Source organism: Thalassophryne amazonica, chromosome 22 (genome assembly GCF_902500255.1).
Source record: "Thalassophryne amazonica chromosome 22, fThaAma1.1, whole genome shotgun sequence".
Lineage (NCBI taxonomy): Eukaryota > Metazoa > Chordata > Actinopteri > Batrachoidiformes > Batrachoididae > Thalassophryne > Thalassophryne amazonica.
Genome location: NC_047124.1, coordinates 33,109,844 through 33,124,362, shown reverse-complemented (window position 1 = coordinate 33,124,362; position 14,519 = coordinate 33,109,844). Strand labels below are relative to the sequence as shown.

Sequence of the window (14,519 nt, the reverse complement as noted above, 5' to 3'; positions counted from 1 at the left end):
ACAATGATGCAAAAACATTAAAGGTATGATCGGGGGTGCATTTTCTACACATTCGGAACATTTTTCACAAAAAACATAAAAAAAATCAAAGGTCAAAGGTCAAAGCTTCTTTCTACGTTTAAAAAACGGGGGTTTACAACATGCAAACGCGATAAAACTTTAAAGGTATGATCGGAAGGCCGCTCTCACACATCCACCCCGTTTTCAGGCAAAAAAAAACATAAAAAAAATTTAGGATCAAAGATTAACACTTCTTTCTGTACTTAATAACAATGTTTTAAAGCGTGCAAACGCGATAAAACTTTAAAGGTATGTTCGGAAGGCCGCTCTCACACATCCACCCCGTTTTCAGGCGAAAAAAAACACATAAAAAAAATCAAAGGTCAAAGGTCAAAGCTTCTTTCTACGTTTAAAAACGGGGGTTTACATTATGCAAACGCGTTAAAACTTTAAAGGTATGTTCGGAAGGCCGCTCTCACACATCCACCCCGTTTTCAGGCGAAAAAAAAACACATACAAAAAATCAAAGGTCAAAGGTCAAAGCTTCTTTCTACGTTTAAAAACGGAGGTTTACATTATGCAAACGCGTTAAAACTTTAAAGGTATGATCGGAAGGCCGCTCTCACACATCCACCCCGTTTTCAGGCAAAAAAAAACACATAAAAAAAAATCAAAGGTCAAAGGTCAAAGCTTCTTTCTACGTTTAAAAACGGGGGTTTACATTAGCAAACGCGTTAAAACTTTAAAGGTATGATCGGAAGGCCGCTCTCACACATCCACCCCGTTTTCAGGCGAAAAAAACACATACAAAAATCAAAGGTCAAAGGTCAAGGCTTCTTTCTACGTTTTAAAAACGGGGGTTTAAATTTTCCGAACGCAATAAAACTTTAAAGGTATGATCGGGAGAGCGTTCTAAGACGGGGGTTACATTTTCACACGGAAAAACATAAAAAAATAGGAACGCCGGTTAACACAAGCCGTGACAATATTTAAACTCATGCAGAGGCCCTGCTAGCTGGTTACAGGAGGTATTGCAGCTTTTCTTAAGGCAATAACGATATCTTTTCACAAAATCAGAAACCAAATCATCGTTTGCGATAGTATTTTCGGAGTATAAAGACACCACGTCCCGGTACGACTTCCCACTGGCTCTGTTATACAGATAATACACGCAGTGTTGTCCGCATACGTCGGATAACTCGTGCTGAAGCTGCTTGTTGTGATACAGAATGTTTTTAACATCTGGGAGATTCTCCAGATATTGCAGGATGCTTTTAGGGTAGTAATCAAAGTCAGGGCTGAGGCCGAACGAGTCAAAAAATGTGGCTCGACCATTTTTTTCAACGGTGAGCGCTAACCAGTGTTCTCCCGGTAAATGTCTAGGGTGGGTGTTTACAATGAAATATACGGGAGGGCCCGGCTTGATCCGGAATAACTCGTCAGACGCAAAAACACCGGCAAACAGGTCTCCTATTAAGCCCCTCATAACAGCGTCCAATTCCAGGGTGTTCATCAGTAAAAATCCACAAGGACCTGTCGCTTGGAATTAATCTCCAGGAGAGAATCATAACACGCGTACACTATCAGCGTGGTGGTATGCGGAGTCGCGACTCTGAATCTCATTTCAAGTCGCAGGGTGCCTGTGGAGACGGGGCTCAGAGCGCCGCTGTCCTCCTCCGGGTTTAAATTGAAGACGTACAGCGCGTAGCCGCGCGCAAAATCCTCCCGGTCTATACAGAGAGGCTGGTCTTTGAGGTGTCGTCCGGTCGCGGTGTAGAGATTGTAAAACTCCCTGACAGAGAGTTCGTTGTTAAATTCAGGCTGGAAAGCTTTAGCCGGCAGCTGTCTCCCGTTTTGACTGAGTGCGAGGTACTCCAGGTCATAGTGTGCAAATTCAAACGGGGACAGATCTCTTCTCCCACTGAATGCATTGTGATTCACCATACCCAGAACCACATATTTGGGCATGGTTCCTAAAAACAGGTTCTCCTGGTTGCATATCCTGGAATGGCTGGGGATCACGTAAGTCTTAACGTTGATTCGTGATAACGGGTACACAGCGTTCCCTTTCATGAGAGCCGCGGAGTGGCCCAATCTCACTGCAGGGGATACGGTGACTTTCTTAACGAATAGGGACGCGCCCAGAATTTTCAGCTTGAAAGTGGAGGCCGCCAGCCCCATCAGGCAGAAAGCATCGCTGGCTCGAATTAATTTAACTCTTAGATCAATGTTATTCAGAAGAAGCCTCTCGCAGAAAAATATGTCCGCGTGCAGCGGACCCTGAACTTGAAATTCACGCGATTCGGCGCTAAAGCGCGCTCTGCTCACGAGGCCTTTATTCGGGCCCGCGTCATCCACAGCGGTCGAATTGTGCTGACCCGGGGTGTCCTTGTAAAACAAACCGCCCGTGAACTGCGATTTCAATGAAGCGGGGGAAAAGTTCAGCAGCGTCTCAATCATTGCCCTGTACGGGTGCGTCGCGCTGGACTGGGAAATCAGCCGGTCACCCAGAGTCACGTCGACTTGTGAGAAAATCGTATTGAGAGGATAATTTATGACGCCCACGCGGGCGTCATTAGCCAGGTCAGTCCCGTCGGCGTTTGTAATTTTCATTCGCAGATAAAGCAGCGTATTATTGAGGTCTAAATACCTCTCACCGTCTCCGGGGATAAAAAACTCGATAGGCCCATGTCCGTCAGGGCTGATAACGGGCTGACTTCAACGTATTGGCTTTGCTCGATGGACAGCTGGGTCCCGGGGACGGCGAATAAATCCAATTCGCTCATGGTGCATTCGGGGGAATTATTTTGCAAAAGAGACATTGTTTAAGAGAAAATATCCCCGGACAACCTCCTCTTCTTATGCTTCCTTCGAACTGTTCTGCTTTTTCCGGGGGTCTTTCGCTTTTTAACTGTTTTGACCCGTTTCCCCGGGGGGCGTTTCCGGGGCCTTCTTGAGAGCACCATGATCCCGGACCCCCGCTGCTGCTCGGGCTCCTGACTCCGTCCGGCCCTCTCAACAACGCGGCTCACTACGTCGGAAGCGATGCTTCGGGCTGCGTTTTTCAGGTGAGGTTTGGCGATCGTGTATCCTTGTTTAATCAGCGGCGACACAAATTTGAACAGTTTCGAAAATATGTTCCCGAGCCCGCGCCCGTACATAACAGGAGCGCGTGGAAGCCGTGAAGGCCATTCCCGACTTGATTTTCATAGTAAGGCACAAATCTATAAATGTCGGCTTTGTGCGCTGCCCCAGCCATTTTTTTTTATCCCGCCGGTTTAAAATGTAATGTCACAACCACTTTACCGTATCTGAAATCCACCGTTTGATCTTGATCGCTTTTGATTTCGATGCGTATTGTCTCAATATGTCTTTTGGAGACCGGGATGTAATAAGCGGGGTTGAATTTCTTTGTAATTATTTCCCCGAAACGACCTCCAATTTCGAACGCTCGGAGGAGAGGAGCAAAAGCGTCACCCACCGCCTGAGGCTGTACAACGTCTGTATAACAGAACAGGTGATACATCCCTGCTTTTATATCGGGGTAGCGGGGACAGCTCGTGACCCCGGGTCCGCATCTCAGCCATTGATTAGGGTGCATCCCCAGCATGTACGCCGTCGGGGCTTCAAAATATACCTGGCTGGTACCGTCTCCTTCCCACAGAAACTTTTTCTGGATATCGTCATATTTTAAAGTCAGATTCGGATCTATAGTCTTCAAACGAGGGTTTATCAGCCCTGCAATAACCTCAAAGTTATCATAATATCCCGTGTCAAAATATCGCGAGTGAACGGTGAGTTTGTTCTTGCCCGTAATTTTCATCACCTGGAACGTACAGGAAGGCTTTTCCGGGATATTTAACCAGGTGTGCGGATAACAAATTTCCGTCAGCGCCACATCCCAGTCACCCTCTAGATCCAGGTGTCGAGCCAAGTCCACCTGGTAGCATGAAATTGTGTTGTCCGGGAATACTTTTAGGCTGGCGTTTGAAGGCAGAGTCATATAAAATCCGTGTTTCAGATCCCGATCCATTTCTCATATGTCGGTTGAAGATGGAAGTTCTCATATTTATACGGCCATCAGCTGGTCCGCGGGAACCCAGGAGTTAAATTTCTCGGGCCAATTTTTCCATCTGACAAATACAAATTTCTTTCCCTTGGTAAACGTTCACGAATAATTTCTTGAACCTGATACGGTCTGTCTTTTGCTATTTTAACCTTCTGCAATTCCGGTTCATAGAATGAGCCTTCAATGATCTCACCGTCATAATCTTTCAATTTATAAACGGGCGGCGTACGTTGTATACATTCTGACACCGTGAACATTTCATCCGTAAAACTTTGTTCATATTTTTTATCAAAAACTCCCCTGAGCTTGGAGACCCTGACTATATCTCCGACCTTATATTTACACTTCACAGGCCTCCTGCGTAGGGTGGATGCCCCATACAAATTTTGAAACACTTGATCGACATTTCGATCATTAATCTCATTCGGCCTCATCTTAATGCTTTTATGATAACTCTCGTTATAAGCCGTGAGTAAAGACGGTAGGACGTCGATGTATCTTCTCGTGTTTTTAGCAGTAAAATATCTCCACATTCTCGTCTTTAGCGTGCGATTAAACCTCTCGACAACCGAGGCTTTCAGATCACTTGCGGTGGCAAAATGTAGAATCCGGTGTTTTTTCATTAAATCCTTGAACGGTTTGTTAAAAAACTCTTTCCCGGCATCAGTCTGCATCTTCAGAGGCACCCCGCTCTGCTTTAAGAGTGAGGCAAAGGCCTGTGAGACTTCGCGCCCTTGCTTTGACTTCAGAGGTCTGGCATACGCTTTTTTTGAGAAGATATCGATAACGGTCAGCAGGTACTTGTACCCGTCGTTAAAATCTGATAACCCCTGCATGTCGCATAAATCCGCCTGAAATTGGTTAAGCGGGTTTGTGACAAATACTCTATTTCTTGGAAAATGCGTCCTGGCAGGTTTGTGTAATGTGTATGCATCTTCCCCCGACAGGAAATCTCTGATATGCTTCATACGAATTTTAGAGCTGTGTTGATCATGCAGAGCCCTGCGTAAACGCTCCGGCCCTCCAAAACTCCCCGGATTTACCGGACTATATATACATCCTTCATTAAACCCTCATCACCCATCTTTTAAGACGGATCTCTTCAGAATGATGAACCGGGATAGTCCTTTTGCATTTTATATGTTTTAGCGACCATAAATATTAGTCTTTTGTTTTAAATTGAACTCTGATTCAGCACCGCGGAGAGCGCTCACAGAGCAGCCTCGAGCTTTTAATAAGACCGTGTTAAAACCCCTCATTAATTCATACGAGCACCTTTTTTCCACCAAAACCTCGTTTGTATGACTCTGTCTTGCAATATGAAGCACCTTGAGGCAACTGTTTTGTTGTGGTTTTGGCACTATATAAATTTGATTTGTAAAACATTCCACCCTTTTTCAACAATATTATAGGAAAGAACACAGGCCGTATAAGGTTTAGAATATATGCTTTATTACATTCATTAAAGTCACGCACAGAGAAAAAAGCAATTGTTCATGTTTATTAAACACAACATGCGTGAAGGAAAAAAGTATACGTTTTAAATAGGAGCTCTTGGAAACGTTAAATTGAACTCTGATTCAGCACCGTGGAGAGCGCTCACAGAGCAGCCTCGAGCTTTTAATGAGACCGTGTTAAAACCCCTCATTAATTCATACGAGCACCTTTTTTCCACCAAAACCTCGTTTGTATGACTCTGTCTTGCAATATGAAAAACATTTCACCCTTTTTCAACAATATTATAGGAAAGAACACAGGCTGTATAAGGTTTAGAATATGTGTTTTATTACATTCATTAAAGTCACACACAGAGAAAAAACAATTGTTCATGTTTATTAAACACAGCATACGTGAAGGAAAAAAGTATACGTTCACGTACAAAACTGGAAAACTCTCAGTAATACATCTCCCCGCATTTACGGTTTATTTCAGTATTCAGCTGTAAAAGTGTAGGAACAATCTCCCCTCTGGACACCCCCATCTGTTTCACCCGGCACGCTATCACATCCACAAACAGAGTGTATAATGTAAGCAGATGCATCGTATTACACCGTGTAAAATCGTCAGTGGTCAAAACAGAGATTTTCAGTAATACGTTGTACAGAGATTTTTCAGATGAATGGAGAGCCGCGCTGTAGATATGATCTGTCCAGACTCCGGGCCCGGGGCGACGTCTGATAACGTCGAAGACCCTCTCCATAGCGCATAAAGGCGGTGCGTCTGGGATCTCCAGCCTGCGAATGACTACCCGCTCCAGCTTATACGAGAGTCCACGTATAATCTAAACTTCCCGCAAGCTTTGAAAGAGAATCATCACACAATTACCCATGACTGTAAAACAATATAATGATATTTAAAAAAAAACAAAAAACAAACAAAAAAAAGCAGGTTTTTCTTCAGTCGTCTGGGTTATAGACGGCTACCATCCCCTCCAGGTCGAGATCTGCGTCTTCACCGAAACATGTGTACAGTTCGTTGATCTTTGCTTCAAAATTATCAGTGTATTTCAGCTCAGTGAGGATGTTTTCTACCGCCCCCTGAACCCTCGCAGCCGATGGGTTGAGGAAGCGCTGGGCTAGGAGCTTTACCACAGCCGGGATGAAGGTCGGTCTCCAGAGTCTCACCATTAATCTCTCAAAATGTCCGGTAAAGAAATATTCATTTAACGGGTCCAGGCACTCGTGCTGGCGCTGGCTGGGGTGATCGATCTCACACCCGTAACAGAGTTTTTGTCTGTAACTTTTGATCACAGCCAAAAGTAAGTGTGCCACGCCGACTTTCACTGTTTTCAGGAATTCCTCTGACAGGAACCCGTCAGGCCGGTCAGATGCGAAAGATGTGGCGTATTTCTCAGCCGGCTCGAGGTCTTGTACCTCCCGCGGACTCGCGGCCTCCGTGACAGCGGGAAGAGACCCCACGCCTCCCGGGCTGGAAAGCGCGTGAGAAGGATGGATCTCGCCCCAGACCGCCTCGAGCTGAACTCCCCACGGGCTCTCGTACCCACCGCGGGTCCGTGAAGCCTGGCTCAGAGAGGGCTGGTCTCTTCCACAGTCGAGCGCGCAGTCACAAGCGATGTCGTCGGCCGCTGCAATGGGAGAGGTTGAGGAGCTCATGCTGGTTCGTCGTCCGATGCTTGAATGAGATGTGGTCCCCTGGTTTTTATAGAAATCCCCGTGCATGCGGGGAGGAGCTACGTCAGAGTTTTTTTAATTTTTTTTATTTTATTTTTTTATTTATTTTTTTTAAGTAAAAAGAGGGGCCAAGTTTTTTCGGACTTCGATAACGTCCCTCCAGGCCAGGCACCTTGTAAAGAGGCCCGTAATCCTGTCGTTGCAGGTGTTGAACATCTCATGCCAGCTCTCAGCCGCAGCTGTGACGCTTCTGACGTGGCCGCTGGCACTAACCCGCTCCAACTTAATTTCACCCTCAGAGACAGTGTCAGGAGGTCCACGCTGGAATATCACCCTATAGCGAGGCCCCTGGGCGCTGAGCCAGGTGAGTTGGAAGCGTGTTTTCTTCTTTTCCGGCGTCCGATCTCCTGGAGGTTCAGGGTTGACCGTGTCGCGAATCATCGAGCCCGCCGCCGCGGAGAAGACACCCCAATCGGCGGAAGTAAGCGCCACCCGTGGGGTTCCTCGAGTGGCAGTCTCACCCTCGGCCAGAGTGAAGAAACTTACTTGGGCATAATACGGGTCGAACGTGTAAGTTAAACGTTCGTGCCCCTCCAGGCTGTACGTCAGATCTTCCTCCGGTATCGACTGGCTCAGACGGCTGACGTACATTCTCGCTTTTTTTGGGGCAAGCGAGCCTTCTGTTGTCATGGTGATGTTAACCGGGGTCTCGCAGATGTAGCGGAGGATCGGAGTTCGTCTCGCCATGGTGAATGCTGTATGTCACTCTATCGTCGAAAGGGGATTTTTAAACCCTTCTTCGTCCGCGGGGCGTAATTCCTTACCTTTTGCTCTAAAAACCCCGTTTGGCGTAAGTGATAAGGAGCATTGTTGATTGTTCGGGCTCGGGGCAGCATCTCCGCTCAGCGGGTGTCCCGCGCCCCATGATCGATCGGCTAATATCTTAAAAGAAAACATCATCTGGCGTGAGTGATAAGGAGCATTGTTTATTGTTCTTCGGGTTCATCACCTCGGGGCAGCATCTCCGCTCAGCGGGTGTCCCGCCACACACACACACACACACACACACACACACACACACACACACACGCACACACACACACACACACACACACGCACACACACACACGCACACACACAGACACAGCGTCTGCAACAGGTTTTACAGCCGTGGGGTCATGTTTCCACGAGCAGCTCTATGCGTGGGTATTTGACCGTCTTGCTGCAAAGACTTACAGCCGAGAGACGGCTATTTGTACCCCTTCTTTAATTTACGAATTAAAAAACAGAAAAGGAAACGTAATAATTTAAGAATTAAAAATATTAAAGGGGCATTAAATAATAGACAGTGATTTATGTTTAATTATTTCAGAATTAGTTAATTCTTTAATACATTAAAAAGATCTAGGTATTTTTAATCATTCTTTAATTCATGAAATAAAATGACATTAAAATATTAGACCCTGGGTGGAGGGGAGGTATGGCTTGGAGGCGGTGCTTGGCCGGGGTTAGGGTAGGAGCTTGGGGTGGGGCTAGGGGAGGAGCCAGGGGCGGAACTAGGGGAGGAGCTGGGGGCGGGGCTTAGGGGCGGGACATACTGACGTCATCGACTCTGATTGGATGTGACGTCATAAGGGGCGGGGGCTCGGAGGCGGGATCAGGGGCGTGGCTTAGGGGCGGGGCATAATGACGTCATCGAGTATGATTGGCTGTGACGTCATAAGGGGCGGGGCTTGGAGGCGGGACTAGGGGAGGGGCTTAGGGGCGGGACATAGTGACGTCATCGATTCTGATTGGCTATGACGTCATAGAGGGGGCGGGGCTTAGTGACGTGGCCGATTTTGATTGGCAGCTGTCACTTTTTTTGACGAAAGGTGGGTCAGTTTTCTCTCTAGTGCATGATAAACCAAGAGCTGCCAGTCTATGAAGGAGGATAGAATGAGAAATGACCTATTTAACCTTTAGTTAACCAGATGACAATCATTTGTCAGCTTGTTGCTGTACCCAAATGCTGCAGAAGAAAAGCATTGTCAGATCACTTTGTCCCAGGTTTAAGTCAGCGCATCATCATATTTCTATTTAATCTAATGGCTGATGATGTAGAATAACTCTAAGCAAGATGGCAGCTGCTGGCAACAGCTCACAGGCTGCATCCACCATCTAGCGGATTAAATAGAAATCAACGGTTTTACCCCAGTTGTTTACCTGTTTTTTGGTTTGTGTTACATGTTAACTCCTGTTGTTGCCTTTGAACTCCCTCTGTTTGTTTGGACTGGACTCCTGTGTTTTGATCAAATAAATCACCTTTGTTCTCCATTTACATCCTGTGCAGTTTCTGTCTGTGTCCCAACAAGATGTCATTCCTATTGAGAAGCCAGCCCTCCATGCAACTGTGCATGTGCACCCATGCACAGTTCTCTCTACCCAGACTTTCACACCTCCCCCGTCCACACTTCCCCCCGTCGGGTTAACGGTCCCTCTCTTTATCGTGTTGAACTCCTCGAACCGAGCGACCAAGGAATGAAAATACAAGAGCAATATGTGTCTTTTCAACTTTTAAAACTTAAAATTTGCATGTGCACGCTATATTTTTAGCGCAACATTGTCAGGACGCACAACTCAACCACTCAACTCGACAGAACATTCACATGTGGAGTTAAACTACCCCACTGAAGGAAACACACATTTTTGTGTCATTCTATTGTCATTACATGAAAACATAAACAGCGATAAGTGTCTTTCTAATTTAAAAATTTCAAATTTGTGTGTGCATGCTGTATTTAGAGCACAATATTGTCGGGACGCGGAACTGGCAATTTATGCGTTGGGACACATAAATCGACAAACCCGCACATCTGGACAGAACACCTGCATGTCTGGGTTCAGTCTGTAACTGAGCACCACAGAGGTTAATATGAGTACTAGAGTCTGCAGTCACACTGAGAAGTGTCCCGGTGAGGAGGCGTGGTCACCATTTTACATCAGGGCAACTCAGGCGGCAGCGCACACTGACGCTCAGAGAGTCTCATCAAGAAACAGGTGCAAAATGCTGGAAAGCTGCACATGTTGGTAAAGCCACAAACAGAGGAAGAAGGGAGACATTTCCTTCTATAATTAATTTTTGATATTCTTGTTACTTTTTCCATGATTTCTGGGCAATAAACTGGTGTAAAACATCATGCCTGAGTATGAAATCTGAGAATTTAAACCACCTTGAATGGAATTGAATTCAAAGCTGAAATTATTCAGTACTATACAAAAATGGATTTAATTAATGTGGACCATGTGGAATTAATTAATGTACTCTTTGTGCCCGTCTGGATTGTGTGGAAGATTTACGTCACGTGGTGGAGAACTTTTTGGAATCCTGTCAAAGTTAATAATTTATTTTAGATCAATATGTGTGTGTATATATAGTAATGGATTGATGAGTTGAGCAGGACGTCTCAGCTCAGCTGAGCTGCTGATTTATTTCAGCTGGAACAGATCGGATCCGTGTAGCTTTCAACACTAATATTTGGGAATGTGTGTGTCAGAGCAAGTTTAATACTTTACTTACATAATTTAATGTAAAATTATTTTACTGGTTGGATATCAGGTCAGAATGATATTTTAACATTATTTTGCGAGCTTTTTTCCGTGTGTGTTCACTTGTGTATCCACATTGAAAAGCAGTAACATCCGGGCACTTCATCAATATTTTGCCCGGTTAGGAGGCATCATGTCGCTGTCCATGAAGGGACATTCATGTTTATATGGGATTAAAATTGTCTCATTAATATTTGTAAATGTACACAGGGTGATCTACAAATAATCATTGATTTGCAAATGTGTTCAGATATCCACAAATGCAAATTTCATATTTGTAACTTGTAAATTGTTTTTTGCAAATAATGTTGTATTGGAAATATAAAACTTAATTTGTAAAAAAAAATAAATAAATAAATAAATACATTTGTAAAACTGGAAATTGTATTTGTGAATTGAGTTTCAGCATTTGTGGATCACCGGTTACACGCATTCATCGCTTTCCTCTGCGACGTAATTTTGAGACATTCTTTTCGCGATTTTAACCCCATGTTTAATAGGCCGCATTAGAAGTACTGATTGGAGTCCTCATATTATCCTCTATTCTGAGCACCTAACCCTAACTCTCTCTCTTTTGCACGTGTAAGTAGCCAATCACCCATTTCTATTGTCAATTTGAATTCAGCATGTCAAAATAAAAAAAAAAATATATACATCAATGTAAACTGTACTGCTATGAGTATTAGTTTCATGAAAATCTTAATGATACCATCCTGAGTACAAACATGAGAAACACAGTTGATTAATCTGTATTTTCAAGCTAAAAGCACAAAGCAAAAGCTTTTAATTTTGCCATGTTGATGGAGGAGCGCTCACTATTTTTGGCACGGTGGGCCGTCCTGCCAACCCTGTGGAAGGGAATTGTTGCCTGGAAAATTCATTCATCTTTTCCAACAATAAATCCAGAAAGTCAGTGTTTTGGTCCTGTGTGGACGGACAATCAGTGCACCTGTTTGACTCTCAGTGGGATCAGCAGGACCAAGAAGACAACCATAAAAACCACTTTGAGTGTTCTGAATAATGATGCAGGTTGATGTGAACTTGAAGCTGTTTGTGTTCAGACATAATGTGAGTAAACTGTTTCTGATTGGTCCACAGAGTGAAGCAGCAGAGCTCAGAGGTTCTCAGGGTTCAATCTGCTCAGCAGCATCAAACACACCTGAACCACATGTTTCTGGTCTGTTGACTTCAATCAGATATTATCATTGGACAGTTTGTTCATAATGTCTTCATGCTGCAGAAATAAACAGTTTGATGATGTTTATTCTCTCATTTATATTCTTGAGTACATCATTCATGGGTTTACTGTTGTTGAAAGTGATGATTTGAATTATTTGTGCTTGATTTTGATAAATTCTGATGTTCTTTCATAAAAATGATTTAAAGGATTTCACTTTTCAGTCTGTTTTTAACTGAAATGGATAATAGGAACAAAATCGAGAGAAACTCACAGAATAAAACATAGTATGATGTGGAGACAAAATCCACACTTGTAAAAAAGTGATGAGTTTCTTCGTCCATGTTTATATTCTGCTGCAGAATTTCGAGGAGAACATGTTGATGTTTGTTAAAAATGAGCTGAAGAGCATCCAGAAGGTTCTCCTGACAGATGATGCAGAATACTTGGAGAGTCAGAGTGAGGATGAGGAGCAGAGGAGCAGCAGACTGGTTTTCTTGAACCTCACAGTGACCTTGATGAGGTCAATGAATTATGATGAGCTGGCTGACTGTCTGCTGAGCAGTAAGAGGACTTCTGTCCACATTTAACACAGACACTAAATAACACGTGATGTTTGTCCATTTGAAATATATTCATGTGTGAATTCTATCAGGAAAACAGGAAGTGATGTCATCATTCAATAACTGATCTGTGCTGTTTGTTCTTTCAGGAACTCGTGCTGAAGTTTGTCCTCGTAAATTCAATCTAAGATGAAGCAGAAGTTTGAGCGTGTGTTTGAGGGGATCTCTAAAGCAGGAAAGACGACTCTTCTGAAGGAGATCTACACAGAGCTCTACATCACAGAGGGCGGGGCTTCAGAGGTCAACGAGGAACATGAGGTCAGACAGATTGAAGCAGCATCCAGGAAAACAGACACACAACAAAGAACAATCACATGTGAAGACATCTTTAAAGTCTCAGCTGACACACAGCCACCAATCAGAACAGTGCTGACAAAGGGCGTGGCCGGCATCGGGAAAACAGTCTTAACACAGAAGTTGACTCTGGACTGGGCTGAAGGACGAACCAACCAGGACATCCACTTCAAATTTCCATTCACTTTCAGAGAGCTGAATGTGCTGAAAGAGAAGAAGTTCAGCTTGGTGGAACTTGTTCATCACTTCTTTCCTGAAATCAAAGAAGCAGGAATCTGCAGCTTCCAACACTTCCAGGTCTTGATCATCTTGGATGGTCTGGATGAGTGTCGCCTCCCGCTGGACTTCCACAGCAATGTCATCCTGACTGATGTCACGGAGTCGAGTTCAGTGGATGTTCTGCTGACAAACCTCATCAGGAGGAACCTGTTTCCCTCTGCTCGCCTCTGGATCACCACACGACCTGCAGCAGCCAATCAGATCCCTCCTGAGTGTGTGGACATGGTGACAGAGGTCAGAGGCTTCACTGACCCTCAGAAGGAGGACTACTTCAGGAAGAGGTTCAGAGATGAGGAGCAGTCCAGAAGAATCATCTCCCACATGAAGACATCACGAAGCCTCCACATCATGTGTCACATCCCAGTCTTCTGCTGGATCACTGCTACAGTTCTGGAGGACGTATTGGACTCCAGAGACACACCAGAGCTGCCAGAGACCCTGACTGAGATGTACATCTACTTCCTGGTGGTTCAGTCCAAAGTGAAGAAGGTCAAGTATGATGGAGGAGCTGAGACAGATCCACTGTGGAATCCAGAGAACAGGAAAATGATTGTGTCTCTGGGAAAACTGGCTTTTGAGCAGCTGCAGAAAGGGAACCTGATCTTCTATGAAGAGGACCTAACAGAGTGTGGCATCAATATCAGAGCAGCCTCAGTGTACTCAGGAGTCTTCACACAGATCTTTAAAGAGGAGAGAGGACTCTACCAGGACAAGGTCTTCTGCTTCATCCATCTGAGTGTTCAGGAGTTTCTGGCTGCTCTTTATGTCCATCTGACCTTCAACCAGTCTGGAGTCAATCTGCTGTCAAAAGAACAAACAATATCCTGGTGGACTAAAATATTTAAATCTGAACTAACACGTCTCCATCAGAGTGCTGTGGACGAGGCCTTAAAGAGTCCAAATGGACACCTGGACTTGTTCTTGCGCTTCCTTCTGGGTCTTTCCCTGCAGAACAATCAGACTCTCCTACGAGGCCTGATGACACAGACAGACAGAATCTCAGAGACCAATCAGAAAACAGTCGAGTACATCAAGAAGAAGCTCAATGAGAATCTGTCTGCAGAGAGAAGCATCAACCTGATCCACTGTCTGAATGAACTGAAGGATCGTTCTCTAGTGGATCAGATCCAACAGTTCCTGAGCTCAGGACGTCTCTCTGTAGAACGTCTGTCTCCTTCTCATTTATCAGCTCTGATCTTCATCTTACTGTCATCAGATCAACATCTGGATGTGTTTGACCTGAAGAAATACTCTGCTTCACATGAGGCTCTTCTGATGCTGCTGCCAGTGATCAAAGCATCTAAAAAAGCTTTGTAAGGACAGAGACACTTTGATATTTGAACACTAACTTAATTTAT

General features: G+C 44.6%; 1 pseudogene; it reads left to right on the top strand.

Moving 5' to 3' along the window:
• The window catches only part of LOC117503805, a 48,578-nt pseudogene that overhangs the window by 16,810 nt on the left and 17,249 nt on the right, over nt 1-14,519 (top strand).